Below are 19,347 nucleotides of genomic sequence, written 5' to 3'. Positions count from 1 at the left end.
GCTGTGGCCAGGAAAGGTCTTCCTAGGATGATGGATTCATCCTCTTCCTTTCCAGTATCCAGGACTATGAAATCAGCAGGGATGTAAAGTTCTTCAACCTTTACTAACACGTCCTCTACTTGTCCATAAGCCTGTTTTCTTGAACTGTCTGCCATCTCTAATGAGATTTTAGCAGCTTGCACCCCATAGATTCCCAGTTTCTCTATTACAGAGAGGGGCATGAGGTTTATTCCTGAACCAAGGTCACACAGAGCCTTAAAGATCATGGTGCCTATGGTACAGGGTATTATGAACTTTCCAGGATCCTGTGTCTTCTGAGGCAATGTCAGTTGATCCAGATCACTTAGTTCATTGATGAACAGAGGAGGTTCAACTTCCCAAGCATCAATGCCAAATAATTTGGCATTCAGCTTCATGATTGCACCAAGAAACTTGGCAGTTTGCTCTTCAGTAACATCCTCATTTTCTTTAGAAGAGGAGTACTCATCGGAGCTCATGAAGGGCATAAGGAGGTTCAATGGAATCTCTATGGTCTCTAGATGAGTCTCAAATTCCTTTGGTTCCTCAGAAGGAAGCTCCTTATTGGTCACTGGACGTCCCAGGAGGTCTTCCTCCTTGGGATTCACGTCCTCCTCTCCCTCATTGGGTTCGGCCATTTTGCTTATGTCAATGGCCTTGCACTCTCCTTTTGGATTCTCTTCTGTATTGCTTGGGAGAGTACTGGGAGGGATTTCAGTGATCCTTTTACTCAGCTGGCCCACTTGTGCTTCCAAATTTCTAATGGAAGACCTTGTTTCATTCATGAAACTTACAGTGGCCTTAGATAGATCAGAGACTAAGTTTGTTAAATTAGAAGTATTTTGTTCAGAGTTCTCTGTCTGTTGCTGAGTGGATGATGGAAAAGGTTTATTATTGTTAAACCTGTTTCTTCCACCATTATTAAAGCCTTGTTGAGGCTTTTGATCCTTCCATGAGAAATTTGGATGATTTCTCCATGATGAGTTATAGGTGTTTCCATAAGGTTCACCTAAGTAATTCACCTTTGCTATTGCAGGGTTCTCAGGATCATAAGCTTCTTCTTCATAAGAAGCCTCTTGAGTACTGTTGGATGCAGCTTGCATTCCATGCAGACTCTGAGAGATCATATTGACTTGCTGAGTCAATATTTTATTCTGAGCCAATATGGCATTCAGAGTATCAACTTCAAGAACTCCCTTCTTCATAGGCGTCCCATTACTTACAAGATTCCTTTCAGAAGTGTACATGAACTGGTTATTAGCAACCATCTCAATGAGTTCTTGAGCTTCTGCAGGCGTTTTCTTTAGGTGAATGGATCCACCTGCAGAAGTGTCCAGTGACATCTTTGATAGCTCAGACAGACCATCATAGAATATATCCAGGATGGTCCATTCTAAAAGCATGTCAGAAGGACACTTTTTGGTCAACTGTTTGTATCTTTCCCAAGCTTCATAGAGGGATTCACCTTCTTTTTGTCTGAAGGTTTGAACATCAGCTCTAAGCTTGCTCATCTTTTGAGGAGGAAAGTACTTGGCTAAGAAAGCCGTGACCAGCTTATCCCAAGAGTTCAGGCTGTCTTTGGGGTGAGAATCCAACCATAATCTAGCTCTGTCTCTTACAGCAAAAGGGAAAAGCATGAGCCTGTAGACTGCAGGATTTACTCCATTAGTCTTAACAGTATCACATATCTGCAAGAATTCAGTTAAGAATTGAAAAGGATCTTCAGATGGAAGTCCATGAAACTTGCAGTTTTGCTGCATCAGAGAAACTAATTGAGGTTTCAGCTCAAAGTTGTTTGCTCTAATGGCAGGAATGGAGATGCTTCTTCCATGTAAATTGGAATTAGGTGCAGTAAAGTCACCAAGCATCTTCCTTACATTATTATTATTTTCGGCTACCATCTCCTTTTCCTGTTCGAAAATTTCTGAAAGGTTATTTCTGGATTGTTGTAATTTAGCTTCTCTTAATTTTCTCTTCAGAGTCCTTTCAGGTTCTGGATCTGCTTCCACGAGAATGTTCTTATCCTTGCTCCTGCTCGTATGACAAAGAAGAGGGCACAGAAAAATAATAATAATAATAGAGATCCTTGATACCACAGTATAGGGATCCCTATGTGAGTAGAAGAAGAGGGGGAGACAAAGAATGTAATGTAATGGAAGAAACACAACTGTGAGGATGGCAGAGATGTGAGATGAGATGTTAGGATATGAATGAATAAATAGAATAAGATGGGGGAGAAGGGATTTTTGAAAATAATGTTTGAAAAAGAGTTAGTGATTTTTGAGAATAGTTTTTGAAAAATGTTAGTAATTTTCGAAAATTAAGATTTAAAATTTAAAAATTAATAAATTAAAAAGAAATTTTAAAAAATGGAGAAGATATTTTCGAAAATGAGAGAGAGAGAGTTAGTTAGGTGGTTTTGAAAAAGTTAAGAAACAAACAAAAAGTTAGTTAGTTAGTTGAAACAAATTTTGAAAAGATAAGAAGTTAGGAGGTTAGAAAAGATATTTTGAAATCAAATTTTTGGAAAAGATAAGATGAGAAGATATTTTTGAAAAGATATGATTGAAATTAGTTTTTGAAAAAGATTTGATTTTTAAAATCACAATTAATGACTTGATTCACAAGAAATCACAAGATGTGATTCTAAACTCAAAGTTTGAATCTTTCTTAACAAGCAAGTAACAAACTTGAAATTTTTGAATCAAAACATTAATTGTTATTGTTATTTTCAAAAATTTGATAAAAAATAAGAAAAAGATTTTTGAAAAATATTTTTGGAATTTTCGAAAATAACTAAGAATTTTGAAAAAGATTTGATTTTTGAAAAAGATTTTGAAAAAGATAAGATTTTAAAATTGAAAATTTGATTTGACTCATAAGAAACCACTTTGATTTTTTTTTTTTTTAAATTTTTGAAAAAGTCAACTCAATTTTCGAATTTGATGAGAGAAAAAGGGAAAGATATTATTTTTTTTTATTTTTGAAATTTTTATGAAAAACATGAAAATTATGCAATGCATGAGATTTTTATATCAAAACAATGAATGCATGCAAGAATGCTATGAATGTCAAGATGAACACCAAGAACACTTTGAATGTCAAGATGAACATCATAGACACAATTTTGAAAAATTTTTAATGCAAAGAAAACATGCAAGACACCAAACTTAGAATTCTTTAATGCTTAGACACTAAGAATTCAAGAATGCATATGATAAACATGAAAAAACACAAAACAAAAAATCATGAAGATCAAACAAGAAGACTTACCAAGAACAACTTGAAGATCATGAAGAACACTATGAATGCATGAAATTTTCGAAAAATGCAAGATGCACATGCGAATGACACCAAACTTATGATATGACTCAAGACTCAAACAAGAAACAGAAAAATATTTTTGATTTTTATGATTTTCTAATTTTTTTTTTGGATTTTTTCGAAATTTATATGAAAAAGAAAAAATAAGGATTCCAAAATTTTTAACATGAATTCCAGGAATCTTGCATTCTTAGTCTAAAGCTTCAGTCCAGGAATTAGACATGGCTCACCAGCCAGCCAAGCTTTCAATGAAAGCTCCGGTCCAAAACACTAGACATGGCCAATGGCCAGCCAAGCTTTAGCATGTAATTCAGACATGACATGCCTGACATACCCTACAGTTGTATAAGAGTTGATGGTTGGAAGCCTCAATCCAAACGAATTTAGACATGGCTTTACAGCTAGCCAGGCTTCACATGCTTCATGAAACACTAGAATTCATTCTTTAAAAATTTTGAATAAAATTTTTGAAAACATTTTTATATTATTTTTTTCGAAAACAGATGAGAAAATTTTGAAAAATTTTTGAAAAATTTTTGGAAAGAAAATAAAAAGAAAATTACCTAATCTGAGCAACAGGATGAACCGTCAGTTGTCCAAACTCAAACAATCCCCGGCAACGGCGCCAAAAACTTGGTGCACGAAATTGTGGTGTCCAGGCTCGAACAATCCCTGGCAACGTGAGCAACTTGGTACGCGTAATCGTGATTACACTTTAATGATGTAAAATTCATGGCTCTTTCTTTCCCTGGCAGTGGCGCCAAGAACATGGTGCCAATACCATGGTTCACAACTTCGATACAACTAACCAGCAAGTGCACTGGGTCGTCCAAGTAATACCTTACGTGAGTAAGGGTCGAATCCCACGGAGATTGTTGGTATGAAGCAAGCTATGGTCACCTTGTAAATCTCAGTCAGGCAGATATAAAGTGATAATGGTGTTTTTGAATATTATATAATAAAATAGGGATAGAGATACTTATGTAATTCATTGGTAGGAATTTCAGATAAGCGAATGGAGATGCTTTTCGTTCCTCTGAACCTCTGCTTTCCTGCTATCTTCATCCAATCAATCTTACTCCTTTCCATGGCTGGCTTTATGTGATACATCACCACTGTCAATGGCTACTTTCGGTCATCTCTCGGGAAAATGATCCAATGCCCTGTCACGGCACGGCTAATCGTCTGGAGGCATCACCCTTGCCAATGGCTTCATCTTATCCTCTCAGTGAATAATATGCTCACGCACCCTGTCACGGCACGGCTATTCATCTGTCGGTTCTCGATCATGCTGGAATAGGATTTACTATCCTTTTGCGTCTGTCACTAACGCCCTGCAATCGCGAGTTAGGAGCTCGTCACAGTCATTCATTCATTGAATCCTACTCGGAATACCACAGACAAGGTTTAGACTTTCCGGATTCTCTTGAATGCCGCCATCATTCTAGCTTACGCCACGAAGATTCTGGTTAGGAGATCTAAAAGATACTCATTCTAGCTTATTTCATGTAGAACGGAAGTGTTTGTCAGGCACGTGTTCATAGGGGAGAATGGTGATGAACGTCACACATAATCATCACCTTCATCACGTTCTTGGGTGCGAATGGATATCTTAGAAGCGAAATAAGATGAATTGAATAGAAAACAGTAGTACTTTGCATTAATCTTTAAGGAACAGCAGAGCTCCACACCTTAATCTATGGAGTGTAGAAACTCTACCGTTAAAAATACATAAGTGAAGCTCTAGGCATGGCCGAGATGGCCAGCCCCCAAAACGTGATCACAGGATCAAAATACAATCCAGGATCTAGGATGCCAAATACAATAGTAAAAGGTCCTATTTATAATAAACTAGCTACTAGGGTTTACATGAGTAAGTAATTGATGCATAAATCCACTTCCGGGGCCCACTTGGTGTGTGCTTGGGCTGGGCTTTGATTGTTACACGTGTAGAGGTCCTCCTTGGAGTTGAACGCCAGCTTTTGTGCCAGTTTGGGCGTTCAACTCTGGTTTTGGCTCCTTTTCTGGCGCTGGACGCCAGATTTGGGTAGAAAGCTGGCGTTGAACGCCAGTGTACGTCGTTTATTCTTGGCCAAAGTATGAACTATTATATATTTCTGGAAAGCCCTGGATGTCTAATTTCCAACGCAATTGGAAGCGCGCCATTTCGAGTTCTGTAGCTCCAGAAAATCCACTTTGAGTGCAGGGAGGTCAGAATCCGACAGCATCACCAGTCCTTCTTCAACCTCTGAATCTGATTTTTGCTCAAGTCCCTCAATTTCAGCCAGAAAATACCTGAAATCACAGAAAAACACACAACTCATAGTAAAGTCCAGAAATGTGAATTTAACATAAAAACTAATGAAAATATCCCTAAAAGTAACTAGATCCTACTAAAAACATACTAAAAACAATGCTAAAAAGCGTATAAATTATCCGCTCATCACCTTCTAGTTTCTCTTCGGTGATCTCGCTCAGCCTCTCGCTGCTGGTTGACTTCTTGTTCAAGTTGTTTAAGGCGATTCTATTGTTCATGAATGGCCTCCAAAATTTCTGTATCTGGGGGTTGTTTGTCTCCCTTGTTTTGAAGTGTATCCTTCGGTATGGTATCTTATGCGGCATTCTGTCCTCCAAACTAGAGTTGTGATTGTTGTAAAGGTTGTCCTCCATGATGATGGGATAACTTCTAGGTTCCCCGGCAATGGCGCCAATGTTCCGAGGGTTTCCTGAAACTGAAGGGCAATCTCGGAGGAGATCTGCTGCTATGGCCGGAGCTGTTGTGTCCGACTTGCTGGATCTGGTGGTACTGCTGATCCGTGATCACTGGAGGGTGGGGGTACCTGCAAGAGACTCTGATGCTTAAGTTAGCACGTGCTTTAGGCAGGTTTTTTGTGTAGAATTAGAATACAATTTATACCTTGGTGCTCCAGTGTATTTATAGTAGTGCGAAGTGACCTCCCTTGAGATAAGTTGGTTATCTTATCTTATCTTTTGCGGGTGAGTCCCCTAATATTTGGCTAGCCGCCTTTAGGCAGGCTGTTAACTTCTGCCTTTGGGCCTTTTTGGGCCATTATAGCAATTTTGACCGAGCTCTTTGAGAAGAGGTCAGTGTCGACCAACCTTTGTAAGAGGTCGGTCGTTTTTGTCTTCGCTCAAACCGGATTGCCTAGCTCGACCTAGGGTATGAACAATTAGTTTTCTAATTATTTCTGTTTTAGTTAGTTTTCTTTTTAATTTGTTTTTTGATTATGTTTTAATTTGGTTAATTTTCATGTTTTGTGATCATGAACAGCGCTTAAAACAGAGACAAAATGATGCAGAACAGCAAATAGAACACCCTGGAGTAAGGATCTTTCTGGCGTTAAACGCCAGAAAGGGTAGGCAAATGGGCGTTCAACCGCCCGTGCATGCAGCAAGCTTGGCATTAAACGCTAGCCAGGAGGCCCTGGCTGGGCGTTTAACGCCCTGAAGGGAGCACAAGCCTAGCATTAAACGCTAGCCAGGAGGCCCTAGCTGGGCGTTTAACGCCCAAGAAGGAGCACATGCCTGGCGTTAAATGCTAGCCAGGGAGCCTGATGCGTAGACCTTTTGTTGATATAGAATTTCCTCAATTGAGTGAATTCTCGTTGCAAGTATAGTTCTAGACCAACAAAGAGTCCTCACATACAAAAATTTAGTTGGTTGTCACAAATAACTAATCCCAATGAAAATTAACCGAAGTATTTGGACTCCGGGTTGTCTCCCTAGGATAACAATGTAATGCTTAGTTATTGGCTATGAAGGGGTAAAAAGGGGGTTTTGGTTCATGAGATGACAAGAAAGTAAATTTAGCAAGTAAGTAAAGAAAGAAAGATAAAGAACTCTTGGCTAAGACTTGGGTAATTGAGATCACCATCCTTGTCAACAAACCGAATATTGATAATCATGAGAGCCCAACCTATTAAGTCTACTTCCCAAAAGCTTTAAGTACGTAACGTTTACTCCTAAGCTTGAAGTACGTCAAATAGATTTGATCACATCCACCCTTAAGTCCTAACCTACCTACTAATTAACTTAGTAGTGGGTTAGCGTCAATGGGTGTCAAATTGATCACCATGGGTTCTCAAATCACCAAATCTATCATACCCAATGACTCAAGGTTACCCAATTCCCTTGGCTTAGGCCAAGAGTTGACAAAACTACTCAAAAATTAAAGAGAGCATTTCATCAAACACATAGAGTGCAATAAAAGTAAGTATCATAAATTGCAAGAATAATGAAATCTAACAACTACTAAGTGCAAGAAAAGTAAGATCACAACTCAATTCATCAATAAAAAGAACATCAACACTAAATTGCATTAAAAACCAATCAAATCCAACATGAGTTCATCATCACAAAAGAGAGCAAAACGAGATATTAGCATCACAATTAAGAAGACCAAGATGTAAGAATGAGAAATTATAAAAGAGATAAGATGAGATCAAGTAATTGAACTTGAATTTAAGATAATCTACCCTAATCTTAACCTAATTCTAGAGAGAAGAGGAAGCTTCTCTTTCTAGAAAACTAACTAAAGGCTCATGTTGGCTAAACTAATTGCTCTCCCTTTGCTTGGACTTCAATTTTGCATGAAATACACTCAGAAACAAGTTGGACTTGGGCCTGGGCAGCTCAGAAATCGCCCCCGGCGTTTTGCCTTCAAGTGGGCCATGTAAGAGTATTGGCGCGTGCACGCCATGTGCGCGTGCGCGTCGATTGACAATTTCTCTATCCGCGCGGAAGCGGCAGGTACGCGTGCGCATCCATGGGCGAGATCACTTTTGCGCGTGCGCGTCCTTTGATGCACTCCCAATCTTTATTTCTTCATGTATTCTCCCCTTTGTATGCTTTTCTACTCACTTCTTCCATCCAATACTTGCCTTATGAACCTGAAGTTACTCAACAAACACATCAAGGCATCGAATGGAATTAAAGTGAATTAAAATTACCAATTTTAGGGCCTAAAAAGCATGTTTTCACATTTAAGCACAATTCAAGGGAGAATTACAAAACCATGCTATTTCATTGAATAAATGTGGAAAAAGGTGATAAAATTCCCAAAAATAAGCACAAGATAAATCATGAAATCAGAGTTTATCAGAGCCCTGGTTGGGCGTTTAACGCCCCAGAGGGAGGAACACTGTGGCGTTTAATGCCAAATGCCTACATTCTGGGCGTTTAAACGCCAGTGAGGCAGCATAGAGGTAACTTCAAAATTCTCATCTTCTCTTGATTCAACTCATCTTCTTCCAATTCAATTTCAAATATTCTTTTATTTTTAAATCAAATCCTATTCAAATACCTCAATTTCAATTTAATTTCAAAATTAAAACATTTTTTTGAAATCCTTTTCAAAATTTCATATCTTTTTTAACTTGTTTTCAAATTCTTTCAAAATATTTTCTTATCTTTAATATTTTTGTTCATATCTTTTATTAAACTTTCAAATCTTTTTGATACTTATCTTATTTTTAAATTCTTTTATATCTTTTTAAAATTTTTTCTTATCTTTCAAGTTTAACTACCTATCTTTTTCTATCTTTTTCAAAAATCTTTATCTTTCTATTATGATTATTTTTAAAAATCCCTCCCCTCCCTCCCTATATGCATGTGACCGTGCCCCTCTCCCTCACTCACCACCTCTCATTCGAATTCCATCATCTATTTCTTCCTCTATTTCACTTTTCTTCTTCTTCCTTTCTTACCTTTTGCTTGAAGACGAGCAAATCTTCTAAGTTTGGTGTGGCAAGAGCCCTGTTCTCTCATCAAATCTTCAATCCCATGGCTCCAAAAAGTGGCAAGGCCGCCCCAAAAAATAAGAAAGAAGACAACTCAACAGTTGTTTTCAAATCTGTTTGATTCCTTACCAAGCAACATGAAGAATATTATCACAAGATAATGAATAAAAGGCCGGTAATTCCTGAGGTGGGATTCAACCTAGGAGAAGAAGAATACCCGGAGATCCAAGAGCAAGTCCGAAGGAGAGGCTGGGAGATTCTGACTAATCCTCAGTCTAAAGATGGATACAACATGATCCGTGAATTCTATACAAATCTGTGGATAACAGATAAGCAAAAGAAAGATGGAACTGCATTCCATACCTTTCGTACTATGGTCAGGGGGAAGATCATGTATTTTCAACTGGATAGAGTGAGAGAGATCTTCAAATTACCTTTGCAAAGGGGTGATCCTGAATCCTATAATAGAAGCGTGGTAGCCAACCAAAAGTTGGATCAAGTCCTAGGGGACATATGCTTGTCTGGAACTCAATGGATTGAGAATACAAAAGGGGAACCATGCCAGCTAAAAAGAACGAACCTCAAGCCAGTTGCTAGAGGATGGCTAGACTTCATTGGGCATTCTATACTCCTCACAAGTAACCACTCTGAAGTCACTATTCCAAGAGCTGTGATGATTCACTGCATCATGATGGCAAATGAGGTGGAAGTCCATCAAATAATCCCCCGTGAGATTTACAAGCTAGCAAACAGAGTGTCCACTAGTGCAATGCTAGCTTATCCAAATCTCATCTTTCGCCTAAGCTAAGAGGCTAAGGTTATGATCTGATCAGACAACTTTATTCCAGTGGAAAAACCAATCACCAAGCAGGTGATGGAGAGTTCCAAGATAGAAGAGGATCAACCCAAAGAAAAGCACATGAGCCTTCCTAAGAAATCCTCTAATGGAGTATTGGGACTAGCTGAAGGCATCTATAATACACTTGCATAGCACTTTAGATCAGCTCAGAGAGGAGTAGAAAGATCAGACTAGCATGATTTGCAAATTGATCAAGGAGCAGGAGAAGCAAGGGCATGAGCTGGAGAAGCTGAAGCGCCAAAAGCTCTCCCATGAAGAGCCCAGCATCCCTCAAGCTAAAGTTGTTGAGTTTCAACTCTGTGGCTATTCTAATTCTTATTTCTTATATTTCTGTTATTCTAATTCCTATGTCTCATATTTAGGTTTACATGATCACTAGTAGTATTTAAGTCTTTAATTTTATTTTTATTTTATGTCTTTTAATTTTTAGGATTACATAAGCATTAGTAGTAATTAATTAATTTTTATTTTTCCAATTAGCTATAAATTATTCCTTTTATCATCATTAAACAATGAATAAAATAGTAGATTTTTTTAGAACAAGTAAATATGCATAAATTTTTAAGTTTTCCAATAAAAAATAGTTAATTATTTTGATGTGGTGGCATTGCTTTAGTTTCTGAATGCATGAATAAACAGTGCATATTTGAAGTTAGAATTTTATGGTGCTGGCTCTTGAAAGAATAAAGAAAAAGAAAAAGTATTATTGATGATCTGAAAAATACAAAATTTGATTCTTGAAGCAAGAAAATGCAGCAAAAAAAGGCGAAAAAGAAAAGAAAATAGAAAAAGAAAGAAAAAAGTCATTAGCTCTTTAAACCAAAAGGCAAGAGAAAAAAGCCAGTAACCCTTTAAACCAAAAGGCAAGGGTAAAATGATTCAAGGTTTTGAGCATGAGTGGTTAGGAGGGCCTAAAGGAAACAAAATCCTGGCCTAAGCGACACAACTAAGTTGTCCTTAACAATGTGCTTGTGGCATGAAGGTGTCAAGTGAAAAGCTTGAGACTGAACGGTTAACGTCGTGATCCAAAGCAAAAAGAATATGCTTAAGAACTCTGGACACCTCTATCTGGGGAATCTAGCAAAGCTGAGTCACAATCTGAAAAGGTTCACCCAGTTAAAGTGTTTGTGGCATTATTGTATCTGGTGGTAATATTGGACAACAAGGTGCTTAGGGTCACGACCAAGACTCTAAAAAGCTGTGTTCAAGAATAAAAAAGAACTGAACTAGGAGAATCAATAATATCATCTGGACTCTAAGTTCCTAAAGATGCCAGCCATCCTGAGTTTCAATGGATAGTGAGATGCCAAAACTATTCAGAAGCAAAAAGCTACTAAGTCCCGCGTATCGAATTGAAATTGAGCTTCACTGGAAACTCTAAAATTTATTGTATCTTACTCTTCTTTTCATCCTATTTTATTTTTAGTTACTTGGGGACAAGCAACATTTTAATTTTGGTGTTGTGATGAGCGGATATTTTATACGCTTTTTGGCATAGTTTTCATATAGTTTTTAATATGTTTTGTTTAGTTTTTATTAAGTTTTTACAGTTTTTAGTGTTAAATTCACATTTTTGGATTCTACTTTGATTTTGTGTGTTTTTGTACAATTTCAGGTAATTTTTGGCTGAAATTGAGAAGCTGGAGCAAAAGTCTGATTCAGAGACAGAGAAAGCACTGCAGATGCTGTCCAAATTTGACCTCCTTGCACTTGGAAGAGCTCTTCTGGAGCTACCGAAGTCCAAATGGAGCATTCTCAACGGCTATGGAAAGCTGACTTCTAGAGCTTTCCAGCAATGTATAATAGTTTATACTTTTCTTCGGATTAGAAGGCCCAAAACTGGCGTTCAACGCCAGCCTCCTGCCCCCTTCCAGGCGTCCAGCACCCAAGGAGCAAAGCCCAGCATCCAAACGCCCAGAGAGGACCTCCTAGCCAGCGTTCAATGCCCTAGAGGCCTCCTACCACCTTGATCTCATCAAAGATTAGCCCAAACACTCACCAAGTGGGCTCCAGAAGTGGATTTTAGCACTAAAAAGACTATTTTATCCTTATTAATCATTTGTTTAGTATTTAAGGGATTTGATTCATGTTATTCGAACATCTTTACCATCTTCAGCCATGTTACACATTTTATATTGTATTTTCCTTCAGTATGAGTTTCTAAACCTCCTAGGTTGAGGGGAGGAGCCCAGCTGAGCCCTATGAATTAATAAAAGTATTACTGTTTCTTCTTCGATCTGTGTTTGATTATTTTTAAGATGTATACTCGCTCTTTAACATGGTGAAAAGGATGATTGATGACAAGTCATCTTAGCCTAGTTTCACTAGCCTTTTTCTTTAGTTTTCAATTGAATTATGCACTTTCTTGAGCCACAAGCAAGTCAATTAGGTAGATTTTCATGCTTCCTTTGATTTAATCAACCATGTATGAATTCATGCTATTTTATGAGGTTTTATACTATAATTGTCACATATTATGAAAGTATGAATATCTCATGATTTTGAGCATAGCTTTGATGTGTTTGGTTGATTAATGATAGGTGAAGAAAGCTTGGAGAAAGGTTGAAGCAAGAAGGAATGGCTAGGAGTAAAGGGAGGACAGGACAATGGAATAAGTGAAATTGAACCAGGAAGCAAAAAGCTGGACCTAAAGTTAGCCTCAAACTTTTGCACAAACTTTTGGGTGAAAAGTTAGCCCCAACGTTAGACCCCTAACTTTTGGGCTAACGTTGGAACTTAAAAATCACTCCCTGGGCACCAAAAGTTTGCGCCAACGTTAGACCCCTAACTTTTGGGCTAACGTTGGCACATGAAAATACCCCCTGACCACCAAAAGTTTGCGCTAACGTTAGACCCCTAACTTTTGGGCTAACGTTGGCACATGGGAAATACAAAGGGGGAGCGAAAGTTTGCGCCAACGTTAGACCCCCAACTTTTGGGCTAACGTTGGCGCCATAAGTGCACAAGGTAAAGCCAACGTTGGAGCAAAAGTTAGACCCCTAACTTTGGCTCTAACGTTGGTATCAGCAGATTATGGTAGCTGATATGAAAAGTTGGAGTAAAAGTTAAGACCCCTAACTTTTGCTCAAACTTTTACTCCAACTTTTGCAAAACTCCAACCCGGTTCATTTGGTTCACTTTGGTTCTTCTCCAAACTCCAAGAGCAATCAACCAAGGCCTCTTTCAACCCAATTCCACCAAGAGCAAAGGCCCAACTCAAGGCTTGAAGATCATTTGAAGAAAGTGTATAAATAGGATAGAATTCAAGTTCTTCGGGAGCTTTCCCTTTGAATTTTAATAATAGTTTTCGGAGAGCCTTGGATATTGAGTGATCTTTAATTTCTTAGTCTTGGGGAAGGAGAATTCACTTCTCTTCCTCTTAGTTTTATTGCTTTTAATTTCAATTACAATTGTCTTGGATCTTGAGTTGGAGAATTGAAGAAATTCTGTTTCAATCTCATCCTTGGATCTCTCTGCTTTATTTACTGCTTGATTGAATTTAATTTCTGTTAATTGCTCTTCATCTACTTTCCTTGCAATTTACAATTCCCTTGTAATTGTTCTTGTTGGATCTAGGAAGGCATTGAGATCTAGACTCGGTTTTCTAGTCTCTGGGTCCTGAGATCTGAACTTTCAATTTCTAATTCTCTGTTTACTATTTTCATGTTCATTCACTTTACTGCTTCAAGATCCGATTCAACCCAAACCTTCTTTTACTCTTTTGTTTGATGCAAGTTACTTTTCTGTGTTTAATTTCTGCAAATCCAACTCCTAATCCCCTTTACATTTCGAGCCATTTACATTTCTTGCACTTTAAGATTCCGCAATTTACATTTCTTGCACTCTAAGTTTCTGCCATTTAATTTCTTGTTCTTTAAGATTCAGCAATTTAATTTCCTGCTCTCTTTAATTTCACGCAATTTAAATTCTGCAAATCATAAATCACCCAACCAAATCTTGATTCGCTTGACTAAATCAACCACTAAACTAAAATTGCTCAATCCTTCAATCCCTGTGGGATCGACCTCACTCCCGTGAGTTTTTATTACTTGATGCGACCCGGTGCACTTGCCGGTTAGATTGGTGTTGTTTTGGAGAGATTCATTTCTCCACCAAAATAGCTCATCAAGTTTTTGGCACCGTTGCCGGGGATTGAATAGATTGACAATGATTAAGTGAAGTGGAGATCTAGATCAAGCACTTTTTCTTTTCTGTTTGTCTAATTTTTGACTGACACACTAACTGTTTGAATTTTTGCCTGAGCTAATTGAAACCTCACTTTAGCAATAGAGTGAAGTTCTCTTGGTTTATCTTGCTGAATATGATTCTCATAGCTTGATAAATAAACGAGAGAAGTGATTTTCGTTCATTAATCTCTCAAGTTTACCAACTGTTTGACACACTGTGTCAACTAATCCTTTAATCATATCCTGGCATGAATATATTCTATCTTCATTTGGATTGTTTGTGATTGTGCAGGTCATGGAGGAAAGGAATCCTACAGCAAGAGGAGAAAAACTGAGGCATTATGATTTTCAGCCTCCATAATCAAAGAGCAAGATGTCAAACTAGTGACAATAAAAGAGCGCTTGTTGGGAGGCAACCCAACCGGAGGTAACCATCTTTTCATATCTATTTCAATAAAAAGGTTAATTAGTTTTATCTATATTGCAAGAAGCTAAGTTTGGTGTTGCACACCAAAACAATCTAAGGGAGAATGAAGGATTCTAAGTTTGGTGTTCCACCAAAATCCCATCATAAAACACATTCTCATTTTCTGCATAATGCTGGCTTCAAGCATGTTGGATGAACTAGTTAACTATTCTGCTGTTTCCTAGTTTTCAGTTTTGTCACTTTTGAAAAAAAAAAAAGAGTTTTACACATAGTTAATCTGATGCACAAGAACCATTGGCAAGGTACTAAGTTTGGTGTTCCCACACCAAAGTAAGTACAAAGGCCCACAAATAAATCCTGCATGCTAACCATTGTTTCTAAGTGCTTGGGGAACAAGCAACTTTCAATATCATTGCAGAGCATCATACAAGCTTTTGGAAGGATTAAGCATCATCACCCAAAGAAATGAAAGATGAATGCTAAAACCAGCAATGAGGATGATGAGGAGGAGGACAGCAAGCAGATTCCAAAAGGTTGTATTGTTCAGTGATTGTTTTATATCAAACACTGCTATAATTGAGAGTGGTTTTGTTTCCCTGATTATCTGTCTGCATAGTATAGCTCTCTATAATTCAATAAGCAAGATGCTTGATCATTCACAACATTTTTCTCTTCAAAACTTGTTTGCACTCAATGTTCAAAAATGCATCACATGAAAGTTCTTTGAAAAGAAGGATTGAGGAATCAAACAATTTTGAGGCAAGCAAAAGATTAGGAGAAGTGGTGGTTCTAGTTGTATGATTATGTATTGAGGTTGCATGCTTGTGAAAACTTGCATGGGAGCTCATAGGCAGGACATGAAGTTCAAAGAAATATTGTGGAGATTCTCAAAAATTTATTGATCCAAGAAGCAGCAAACAAAACAAGAGAAAGAAAAGAAAATACAAAGATAAAAAGAATATGGCCCAAGGCTCTGAGCATCAATTACTAGGCAGAAAAGAAAGAAGAAAGAACGACTCAAAGAGTTGTTATCCTAGTAAATGCTTGTGGTTGAGTTGTGTCAAAGAAAGAGGCTTGAGCAAGTAAATCCTTAGGGGTGCTTTAACACCTAATACCTTAAAACCAACTGGTTTAGGAGTATTGATTGAAAGCTTATTTAAAAGAGCCGCTTTGAGACTTGATATTTAGAGTCAAGGCCAAAGCAAAGAAATGATAAGCTGCTTCAAGGTGACTACATATATAGAGATCTCCATGATACCATTTGGATGAAAATCCTAAGACCTAAGACTCCCAATATGTGAGGACTAGTGAGCACTGAAGCCCTTGCATGAGCATATGATTTAGAGTTCACCCCACTGTTACTTGATCACTTCACTCACAGGACCTTACAATTTATTCTTCAATCCGTCTTAAGTGAAACAACATATGAGCATAAATCATTTCTTGCTTGGGGACAAGCAAGCTTTAAGTTTGGTGTTGTGATGACAAGTCATCTTAGCCTAGTTTCACTAGCCTTTTTCTTTAGTTTTCAATTGAATTATGCACTTTCTTGAGCCACAAGCAAGTCAATTAGGTAGATTTTCATGCTTCCTTTGATTTAATCAACCATGTATGAATTCATGCTATTTCATGAGGTTTTATACTATAATTGTCACATATTATGAAAGAATGAATATCTCATGATTTTGAGCATAGCTTTGATGTGTTTGGTTGATTAATGATAGGTGAAGAAAGCTTGGAGAAAGGTTGAAGCAAGAAGGAATGGCTAGGAGTAAAGGGAGGACAATGGAATAAGTGAAATTGAACCAGGAAGCAAAAAGCTGGACCTAAAGTTAGCCTCAAACTTTTGCACAAACTTTTGGGTGAAAAGTTAGCCCCAACGTTAGACCCCTAACTTTTGGGCTAACGTTGGAACTTAAAAATCACTCCCTGGGCACCAAAAGTTTGCGCCAACGTTAGACCCCTAACTTTTGGGCTAACGTTGGCACATGAAAATCACTCCCTGGGCACCAAAAGTTTGCGCCAACGTTAGACCCCTAACTTTTGGGCTAACGTTGGCACATGAAAATACCCCCTGACCACCAAAAGTTTGCGCCAACGTTAGACCCCTAACTTTTGGGCTAACGTTGGCACATGGGAAATACAAAGGGGGAGCGAAAGTTTGCGCCAACGTTAGACCCCCAACTTTTGGGCTAACGTTGGCGCCATAAGTGCACAAGGTAAAGCCAACGTTGGAGCAAAAGTTAGACCCCTAACTTTGGTACCAACGTTGGTATCAGCAGATTATGGTAGCTGATATGAAAAGTTGGAGCAAAAGTTAGACCCCTAACTTTTGCTCAAACTTTTACTCCAACTTTTGCAAAACTCTAACCCGGTTCATTTGGTTCACTTTGGTTCTTCTCCAAACTCCAAGAGCAATCAACCAAGGCCTCTTTCAACCCAATTCCACCAAGAGCAAAGGCCCAACTCAAGGCTTGAAGATCATTTGAAGAAAGTGTATAAATAGGATAGAATTCAAGTTCTTCGTGAGCTTTCCCTTTGAATTTTCATAATAGTTTTCGGAGAGCCTTGGATATTGAGTGATCTTTAATTTCTTAGTCTTGGGGAAGGAGAATTCACTTCTCTTCCTCTTAGTTTTATTGCTTTCAATTTCAATTACAATTGTCTTGGATCTTGAGTTGGAGAATTGAAGAAATTCTGTTTCAATCTCATCCTTGGATCTCTCTGCTTTATTTACTGCTTGATTGAATTTAATTTCTGTTAATTGCTCTTCATCTACTTTCCTTGCAATTTACAATTCCCTTGCAATTGTTCTTGTTGGATCTAGGAAGGCATTGAGATCTAGACTCGGTTTTCTAGTCTCTGGGTCCTGAGATCTGAACTTTCAATTTCTAATTCTCTGTTTACTGTTTTCATGTTCATTCACTTTACTGCTTCAAGATCCGATTCAACCCAAACCTTCTTTTACTCTTTTGTTTGATGCAAGTTACTTTTCTGTGTTTAATTTCTGCAAATCCAACTCCTAATCCCTTTTACATTTCGAGCCATTTACATTTCTTGCACTTTAAGATTCCGCAATTTACATTTCTTGCACTCTAAGTTTCTGCCATTTAATTTCTTGTTCTTTAAGATTCAGCAATTTAATTTCCTGCTCTCTTTAATTTCACGCAATTTAAATTCTGCAAATCACAAATCACCCAACCAAATCTTGATTCGCTTGACTAAATCAACCACTAAACTAAAATTGCTCAATCCTTCAATCCCTGTGGGATCGACCTCACTCCCGTGAGTTTTTATTACTTGATGCGACCCGGTGCACTTGCCGGTTAGATTGGTGTTGTTTTGGAGAGATTCGTTTCTCCACCAAAATAGCTCATCAATGATCAGTGACAATCAGCTCTATTAATCATACTAAGATGAACATGCCTGACAAACACCCGCGTCTACTTGAGTTCATTTTTTGAATACGTGACTAGAAAGCACGAACCAACAGCTATATTTATACATCTCTCAAACGGCTAATCCACGACTTCGTTGGGGATTTCTCCAGAAACCAAATCAGTTGATTTTTGGGGAGATTAGGGTCTCTATAGTTTAGGCTAGAACCCAAAGAAGCATTGTTCTCTGATCCGGAAGATTCGACCTTGTTTGTGGCGTTTTGAGTAGGATCACCAGGAGAATAAACTGCTAGAGCTTCACCCTTCATCAGATTAGATGACCACGACCAATGGCATTTAATCTGTAGCAGAGGAGATCAATGAACATGGCCCATGGCATTGATTACATACAGCCTGCCATAGAAGAGATCACTCACAAGCAAAGAAGACAGTAATGCCAGAGTTAATTCAGAAAGACTAAGCAACTCCAAACCTTAACCATTCTCTTTTCATAGTTTACACAACTTCTGAGTTATAATTACCCTGTTTTTTTGTTCTTTTTTTTTGCAATTAAAAATAACATACCAACATCTTCTACTCTTTCATCTGCCTGACTAAGACCTACAGGATAACCATAGCTTGCTTCAAACCACAATCCTAGTGAGATCGACCCTGACTTGCTCAGGTATTACTTGGATGACCCAGTGCACTTGCTGGTACAGCTGTACGGAGTGTAGGGATTCGTGCACGAATTAGCTTAATATACTCAAGAGACAGGATCTTGTTCACTGCATGAGGCAGGGTTTGGCTTGCAGCAATATGCTGGTGTCCCTTAGTGCCATTTCCCTCTTCCATGGTGAATACCATGATGAGATAAGTGAACATTACACTCTTCCATGGTGAAAAGCCTTCAGTAGGGATATTTTTCTTTTTCCAGCCCCTAGGTATCTTCCTTTTGTGGCCTTCCTCCTTGGTGGATAGTGTACATCCAATACCAAACTTATGTTTGGTCTTAAGAGGGATTGATGTGGATCCATCCAAGGGAGGAGGCTTGAATGTTGAATCCTTTATGCATGTGTCTCCCTTGTTAGGGGGTAATGGAGGGTCAATAACCTTGAACACCATCCAATCCTCGTGCAAGGTAATCATTGTTTCTTGTGCCTCTTAGATTCCTAGCTTCTTCATCACAGATGAAGGTCTCAGATTTAAACTTAAGCCAAGATTATACAGGGCTTTGTCAAAAGTGATCTTTCCAGTAGTTCATAGGATCTGAAAGCTCTCTGGATCTGTCATCTTCCTTGGCAGCTCATTCTGAATTAGGATACTGTACTTCTCAGTAAGTACCTCTATTTTATCTCCCCTTAAGTCCTTCTTTTCAAAAAGAATTTCTTTTGGA

The 19,347-nt window shown here is 38.1% G+C and overlaps 1 non-coding gene across 1 annotated transcript; it reads left to right on the top strand.

Moving 5' to 3' along the window:
* Positions 1-1,415: 1,415 nt before the first annotated feature.
* Positions 1,416-1,523, top strand: LOC112745764 (small nucleolar RNA R71). Its single transcript, XR_003173675.1, has one exon. It is a non-coding gene; the product is annotated as a small nucleolar RNA R71 (small nucleolar RNA).
* The last annotated feature ends 17,824 nt before the right edge of the window (positions 1,524-19,347 follow it).

The sequence above is a fragment of the Arachis hypogaea genome, chromosome 14, assembly GCF_003086295.3.
Source record: "Arachis hypogaea cultivar Tifrunner chromosome 14, arahy.Tifrunner.gnm2.J5K5, whole genome shotgun sequence".
Lineage (NCBI taxonomy): Eukaryota > Viridiplantae > Streptophyta > Magnoliopsida > Fabales > Fabaceae > Arachis > Arachis hypogaea.
This window is presented reverse-complemented; position numbering and strand designations above follow the sequence as displayed.